The sequence below is a fragment of the Mycetomoellerius zeteki genome, unplaced genomic scaffold (genome assembly GCF_001594055.1).
Source record: "Mycetomoellerius zeteki isolate Tzet28-1 unplaced genomic scaffold, Tzet1.0 scaffold213, whole genome shotgun sequence".
Classification (NCBI taxonomy): domain Eukaryota; kingdom Metazoa; phylum Arthropoda; class Insecta; order Hymenoptera; family Formicidae; genus Mycetomoellerius; species Mycetomoellerius zeteki.
This window is the reverse complement of record NW_017257097.1, coordinates 210027-217693: the sequence shown is the minus strand read 5'-3', so window position 1 is coordinate 217693 and position 7667 is coordinate 210027. Positions and strand designations below refer to the sequence as shown.

Below are 7667 nucleotides of genomic sequence, written 5' to 3'. Positions count from 1 at the left end.
ACCTTGAAGGTCAAGCTCAAGGTCAAATCGAAGGTCATCGTTGAATTCCTCCTTGAAAGTTACTTCAGAAATGACCTTGACCTTTTTCAAAAATACCTTACTTGAGAAAATATTCAGCCGTCCCGGGACTTATTTAACACCCTGTATAATGCATAATGTATTTCGACTGTTATTATTAATTTTTCTTTATTTCTTTCACGTTTCTTTTATAATACAATTTCTAGGAATATTAGGTTTTTGAATAAATTTTAAATAAAGCTAAACGAAGTGTTTTTACCAGTACAATCTCATTTAGTTTTATTTAAAATTAATTCAGGGAACTTATTATTCCTGAAGGAATTGTACCTTTAAGTTAATATCGATCAAGGTTTTCCAAATAGAACTATCCAAAAAGAACAAGATAATCAAAATAATGTCAATTTGACGTCATATATTGACCGAATTTAGTCATTTTTTGATCATGATAAAATCTCGATCTCAGATGACTTAAAAATGACTTTACTTTTTACTGTTATAACAATATAAAGTCATTTTTAAGTCATCTGAGATCGAGATTTTATCATAATAAAAAAATAACTAAATTCAGCCAATATGACGTCAATTTGACATTATTTTGATTATCTTGTTCTCCTTGGGTATACATATGTATATAGTATGAATGTAACAGTGTTATATAATAAATACAATACATTTTAGTTTCATGTTATATTTTTATTATATAACCGTAATTTCCTATGAGTAGGAAATTACAACTAACCTATACATTACATGCAATGTACACGTTATATTAACTGTTACAATCCGTTTTATTACGGCGATCTAACTGTTATATATCTGTGTTTGCTGGGTAAGTATTTATGCTATTTACTTAGATTTTGATTTTTATTTAAACATTTATATATCTTTCTTACTGCAATGAAGCAACTGAACTTAAAATTTATTTTTTCTGGCTTACATTTTCTGCGAGTTTAAAATAAACCTTTTTTTTGCTTTATTACACTTAGAAATATTCTTTCAGGGGCTGCACACAATCAAAGGAATAAGGAACAGGAAACAGAATAAGAATTTAACCTATCAGAAACTATGTATTTTATAATATGTAATACATGATTTGTGATAAGTTGAAATTCTTATTCTTTTTCCTGCTTCTTATTCCTTTGATTGTGCATAGTCCTTTACCCCGGATCTACAATAGAGTTTTAAGCCTTAAGCCATAAAAAATGAACGAATCATAGTCGATTATTCTCCTCGAATTCGACTGTAATTATCAATTTCTTACGACTTAAGCCCATGGCACATACAAAAACATAAGGCCGTAAGACATAATCAGTAAGCGAATTGGCCAATCACAATAGAGACCGTAAGGCCAGTAGCGAATCCAATCTTACGATTTCTTTACTGCTTACGTATTACGGCCTTACGTTTTTGTATGTGCCATGGGCATTACGATTTCTTTACTGCTTACGTATTATGGCCTTACGTTTTTGTATGTGCCATGGGCTTTAAGGGCCCTGGCACACAAAAAACTTAAGGCAGTAAGACGTAAGCAGTAAGGAAATCAACATGTTGGATTCGCTACTGCTTATGTTATGGCCTTATGGACTCTACTGTGATTGGTCAATTCGCTTACTGTTTACATTTTACTGCTTAAGTTTTTTTGTGTGCCATGGCCCTTAGACTTAAAACACCTATTGTAGATCCGGACTTATGAATAAGTAGATCTATATATTATGTATGATATATATATATAGTATTTAATAATTCATGTTCTAACCACCAAGAGCGTGACGATCGACTTTGTCTCCTTTCATTTAACACTGAGCTCGCACTTCTCTTTATATATAATATGTTCTGTGGAGAGCGCAGAAACGCGGCTTTGGCGGGCGCCGTGAAGTATGTGACATGGTGTAAAGAATACAAGGTGAAGTATTCCGGTGGATGCGCAGTCGTCTAAAAGTAGTAGGGAGCAGTAAGCCAATCAGATCTAGCCCAAAGTGCAAAATTCAATATGGCCTACACTAAATATATACATATATGTATGTAGAGTGCCAATAGTGAGGTTAGATATTGAGGTGCGAGGTAAATTTTATTTACAAAAGTGTAATATTACACTACTCAACAAAATTATTAATTCAAAATTATTAAATTATTACAAAATTATTAATTATTATTATTAATTAATTGATTATTTTTTTTCTTTTCAGATCTGTAGTTTAAAAACCGTATTACTGATATTTCATAAAGTTACACAAACATAAATGAAGATTCATGAGATCTCAAAATTTTTTACGAAATTTACGAAGTTCCATGGAGCCAAGTAAAAATTGTGCACAAATGTGGTTTACTGATGAAATATCAGTAATACGATTTTTTAAAGTACAGATCTGAAAAGTAGAGATTTCAACGATTGTAACATCTATACAGTGATGGGAGAAAGTTCGGCAACGGTCAAATATCTTGAAAAATAATGATTATGGAAAAAAAGTTCAATACAAAAGTTTTAGTATAGTGGTCTATTATACGGTTATATTGAAATGACCTTCATGTGACCTTGAAGGACACCGTGAAGGTCAACTTTGAAATCTTAAATGGAAACACCTATTTTCTTTTACATATTCTTAAAGCTGGTGTCAAGACGTTTCCGAAATACTGATTACAAACCCTTTTTGCTTGAGATCTTCCTGAGTTACGAACCTTCAAAGTTTAAGTATCGCCGGCGCGTTATCTAAGATGTACCGCGTGGAGGTAGTATCGATGAAGAAGTACGATAGTCCATACTATTAAAATCGATTCATTATCTTCATGACTACTTTTGGATAATTAAAACTGTTCAATAACACATTTTCGTCGCGATACATCGTTGGTAGGATAAATCTTACTTTTTGTCCTTTTGTAGCTTAAGTGAATCAAATTGTTCGATCACTTAATTGACCGCCTTTGGATAATTAAAAACAAGAGTTATCGTCCTTCTTGATTTCTCAGATCTTCTTTAATTATACGAGTAAGCTAAGAAGGACATCCAAAAGTAGTAATGAAGATAATGAATCGATTTTAATAGTATGGACTATCATACTTCTTCATCGATACTACCTCCACGCGGTACACCTTAGATAACGCGCCGGTGATACTTAAACTTTAAAGGTTCGTAACTCAGGAAGATCTCAAGCAAAAAGGGTTTGTAACCAGTGTTTCGGAAATGTCTTGACACCAGCTTTAAGAATATGTAAAAGAAAATAAGTGTTTCCATTTAAGATTTCAAAGTTGACCTTCACGGTGTCCTTCAAGGTCACATGAAGGTCATTTCAATATAACCGTATAATAGACCACTTGATATACTAAAACTTTTGTATTGAATATTTTTTTCCATAATCATTATTTTTCAAGATATTTGACCATTGCCAAATTTTCTCCCATCACTGTATAAAGATTAATCTAATGACATTATTATAAACAGTTCATTTTTTTCAGACAATTTACCATGCCACACTGTTTTGTACTAAACTGTAAAAATCGTACTGGTTATACATTTAGCAAAAATGTTAAATATTATTCATTTCCTCGAGATCCTAAATTAAGGTCAAAATGGTTGGCAGCGTGTCAAAAAGACGAAAATTATGAGATTACACATGGTAAATGAATTATACATTACATTTAAAAAAAAAACATAAATATTAAAATATAATACATATCTTATAATAACTACTTTTTGTTAAATTAATTTTTGTAAATATTACTTTTAGAAAGAATATGTGAGATTCATTTTTCATCAGATTGTATCGAGCACAAAATGACCAAACTACGTTCCACATATATTGCACCAAAAGTTGTATATAAACTAAAAATAGGATCAGTACCAACAGAATTTCTGGACTTACCTAATAAAAGACGAAAGCTGTTAAATTTTTCAGAAAAAAGAAATGATCAGGAAGCAGGATCTTCGAAGAAATCCATTTGGTAAGATTGAAAAATCCTACATATAATGTTCCTTATAGCTGTGGCACAAGTATTGACAAGTAATCGATCTGTTTTTTTTAGTTGAATTTCTTGCATAATTCATCTTTTCTCTTTTTCTTTCTAATATGAAAAGAAAAAGATGAAAGATAAATCATGCAAGAAGTTCAGCTAAAAAGAACAGGCCTATTATCATACAATGAATGCATAGTCATACAATGTAAATTATACCCAAACCATTATCATGTTTACAGTAGCGGAATACCAACATACTCAGAACTTGTTGGTTGTACAGAAAGTAATTTTGAAGAAGACACTACCCTGAAATCTATCGATGATATGGAATCAACTATTACGGAGCGCTGTACTATAAATGCAAGTGTAGTAGAAGATACTACAAATGCAAGTGTAGTATAAGGTACTACAAATGCAAATGTAATAGAAGAAAATGTATCGATGGAAAACATTGATTCTGAAAAACTACTTACCACTTTAAAGCAAGTGCTAAATGAAAAGGAGCAACTTATTCAGACTAATCTACAATTGCAGACTAAGTTGCAAGAAAAATGTAATATAATTGAAACAATGCAGACAGACATGGAAGAATGTGGAAACAAAATTGCGGCCGATATTCTGCAAACTGTGTTTACACCTGGACAAGTGAAAAGATTTATGTTCAAAAAAGATTTATGTCCAGACTTGGCAGAAGCTGAGTTATTTCTAGATGATAGCAATTTCGAGGAAAACTGGGCAAACTATGACGACGATGAAGATACACCAATGTACGAACATGATGATGAGGAACCCGATGGTACTTTGTTCAATTTAAAACTTTTTTTTTCCTTTTACAATTTGTAATTACAAAAAATAAGCAATTATATACATATAATTGTATATTACATATATATATATTTATGTGTGTATTCATAAATACTAATTATCGACTTTCATGATAGTTGCTTATTTTTTGTAATTATAAATTGTAAAAGGAAAAAAAGTATATATAATTATCCCAGCTAACACAAAGTTGTAATTTCCCACTCAACAATATAACTGCAATATAACACACATGTTATATTACAGTTATATTGGCTTATTGTTAAGTGGGAAATTACAACTAACGGGTACGTTACATATAACTTTGTGTTAGCTGGGATATATATTATATATATTAATATTATATATATATATACACAATTGATCAGATCACTGAACATATCATTTAGAATCCCACAACTTTTGTCTGAAACGGTTTTTTCTAAAATGCACTGAGATAAAAGGAGTATATGGGTGACACCCTGTATATGTCAATATATGTATTATATGTATATATATATTACTATTTTTGTAGCATTACAAATAAAATACTATTCTGCAACTGATGTTGAGTTGGAGTTATTGGACAAATTCGAGGCTACCATCGCAGAACAAGATATCGAATCACAAGCTTTAATTTACGTAGCAGGATACGTGGCTCATCGATTTCAATATAAATACCCACAATTGGGGTATAAAACAAAAACAATAACTCCTAGTGATGATTGGTTATCGTGCATATCCCGAGGAAACTGCATTTATCCTACTGCTGAATTTTTGAAAGCTGCAGAGGTGACAGATGCAGAATTCAACAAATTTCATAACAATTTTTTTAATCTCGAGAATAAAATATTTGATAAATTGTCTGCGATAGTTTGTACTAAATTACAAAATACGGTTCCTCCTGAAGTTATCGCGTGTCTAGTAAGAACGAGAACATATATTAGAATTAGAAATATAAATAAAAAGATTGCAATAAATAATAACAGTTACAAAAATATAACCAAAAAAAGTTGAAACACATATGCAATATTCTTATTTAAAATCTATCATTTATCTCTGTTTTACATGTTATTTTATGTCAAATTGTTTATTTCTGTTCTGTACGTTATTTTATATCATATTATTTATTATTATTAATTGTTCTAAACGTTTTTATAATTAATATAACTAATTTCCACTGCAAGTATCATGTTTTTATTATCAATTAATCTACTACATTTAATTAAAATACGCGCCTCTCCGAGTGGGCTAGAACTGATTGGTTGAATTTCAAGCAATCCCCTCCATGTCGCCATCATGCGCAATACTTTACCTTGTATTCTTTACACCATGGTATGTGAGAATAACTTACTCGTGGTCTTCAGTCAATGATGCGGTGGCCTGGCGTCTCTTGGAGTCCCTTTGTACAATGGATGACGCGACTCGGTGTCTTATGTAACTATTCTACAAGGACTCGTTGTCACGGGATTTGCACTTATGTAACTGAAGGACCAGGAACTGAGAGGATGTAGTAGGGAGTCGAAATAACTCCTAGAACTCTTACAATCGTACTTACATATATTTATCGTTAAACATGTTGACGCTAAGTCTCTATTGCTCGTATTCATATTAAGGCCTTATATTTAAGACTTCCTTAAATTTATCTTCAGATACTCTATGAATTATTTCATTGGCTACTGAGCATCTAAAGATAAATTTAAGGAAGCCTTAAGTATAAGGTCTGACTATGAATACGGGTATATAAGTTGCTTATGCATATGGCTGACTATAATCTCTATACTCTAAGGAACACGTGACAGTGAGTCCCACAGGATGAATATAAGAAATAAACCACTGACTTAAAGTAACTTACTTGTCATTAAGATTAATTATTAAACGCGATGATTTTAAACGAGACCACGATTTCACACGATTCATCTGCTATTACACTATTACATAATACTAGACTGCAATAATTGCCCTATTCTCCTATTACTTCGAAAATGCGAGTAAATATATCCGCGCAGAGTCTGGGAAGGTTTACACAATTCTAAAGGAGATTCGGTGAGTGAAATGTGAGCTGAGGTGCAGAAAGATTTTGATGGATTAGCAAGGCTTGAAATCTGTACACGTGGGTCAACTTAAATGGCTCTGAGGGAGCCGTCAGTAACCCGACCGCATGGTCGGAAGTTCAGTACACAAGAGAGCGTCGGAGTCCCAGGTCCCGAAGGATTAGGCGTCCACGCTCCCCCACTCCAAGCGCCATTGCGCAACAGGAAAAACCTTAAGGCAGGTTCTCTGTGCGTCGATCTATGGTCGCGCTGTACGGCAACGGCGTTACGTTTTGCTTAGAGCGCCAGTTCGGTACTCGTAGGAAAGAAGAGAAATATATAACCAGTTTTGATGCATCTATCGTTGTACAAACGTAACAATACATGTGGACAGCGGATAGCTTAATATTAGGCCGGAATCAGACTACGCATTGAAGATTGAAGATTAAAATTTAACCAGTAAGGACAAAGAAATTTTAGCTCCTATTATATTGTTTTGATTGGTCAAATTTCAATCTTTCAATCTTTAATCTCAATCTTCAATGCGTCTGAGGCCGGAATCAGACTAGGCATTGAAGATTGAGATTGAAGATTGAAAGATTGAAATTTAACCAATCGAAACAATAGGAGCTAAAATTCCTTTGCCCTCATTGGTCAAATTTCAATCTTCAATCTTCGATCTCAATCTTCAATGCGTAGTCTGATTCCGGCCTGATTCCCGTGCCCGGCCTTATGCCCGTGTCACACTACGCATTGGAGACTGAGGTACAGTGTAACGATGCACCCCATAAAGCATCGTTCCCGACGACCACCAGTCGGATGCCGTCGCACCCACCATCGGTGGGTTGCGATGACGAGGGCGCCGGG

At 33.1% G+C, this 7667-nt stretch overlaps 1 pseudogene; it reads left to right on the top strand.

The window, feature by feature from the left end:
- Positions 1-4368, top strand: part of LOC108722714 (uncharacterized) — a 12048-nt pseudogene extending 7680 nt beyond the window's left edge.
- The last annotated feature ends 3299 nt before the right edge of the window (positions 4369-7667 follow it).